Here is an 810-nt window from a genome sequence, read left to right as displayed (position 1 = left end):
TGGATTAAACTTAAGCCCATTATCCAAAGTGAGGCACCACAAGAGCAGAAGAACGGGATCCACTTGTACTCGCCATCAAATTGGTCCTAACTGATCAACACTAGGTTGATCACATGGCAGAAATACTCTCTAGGGATTAGGGGAATGGGGAGCAAATCTACAACTAAAGGACATGGGGAGCACTTAAGGGAGGGAAGGGCATGTCTTTAACCCGCACTTGGGTGAGGCAAAGACATAAAGTGTAATTATAATGTTTGTACCCTCACAATACCCTGGAATAAAAAAAAAAAAGAATTTTATCTGTAAACCATAATTAAATTAAGTGCTCCCTAACCAGCCTTTGCATTGTTTACTTATTTTATGCAAGCTTTAATCCATGTGTTAATCAGTGTCCTAGGAAGTCAGCAAGTCTGGTTGAATGGATATGACTTAGATATTAAGAGTAGTAATACAGTAAATAAAATAAAACCCATGGACATTGTTCAGGAATGTAATTGTAAAATGGAACAGTCTGGAAGCTATCTACAAAGTTGGGGAAACATTCCTCTTGTTGCGTCAAGACTAATATTGAGCAGAGGTTAGTAATGTTTTCTGATCATCCTGATTAGGTAAAGGGAGCCTGAGTGGTAAAAAGTCAGAAGCAGACTTCATGAATTCTATGCTATAAGGAGAAAATATAATATTTTTTCTTTTCCTCATAGGTTCTTGGTTGAGACACTCTCCTGAAAGCAAAAGTCAGATTAATCAGCAAGAAGTTTATTAATACATGCTGTACCCATCACTCAGGCAATCGGTTCAAAAGTATCTCTC

The sequence above is a fragment of the Propithecus coquereli genome, unplaced genomic scaffold, assembly GCF_000956105.1.
Source record: "Propithecus coquereli isolate 6110/MARCELLA unplaced genomic scaffold, Pcoq_1.0 Scaffold124, whole genome shotgun sequence".
Taxonomy (NCBI): Eukaryota; Metazoa; Chordata; class Mammalia; order Primates; family Indriidae; genus Propithecus; species Propithecus coquereli.
The sequence above is the reverse complement of the archived record's forward strand: the minus strand, read 5'-3'. Positions refer to the sequence as shown.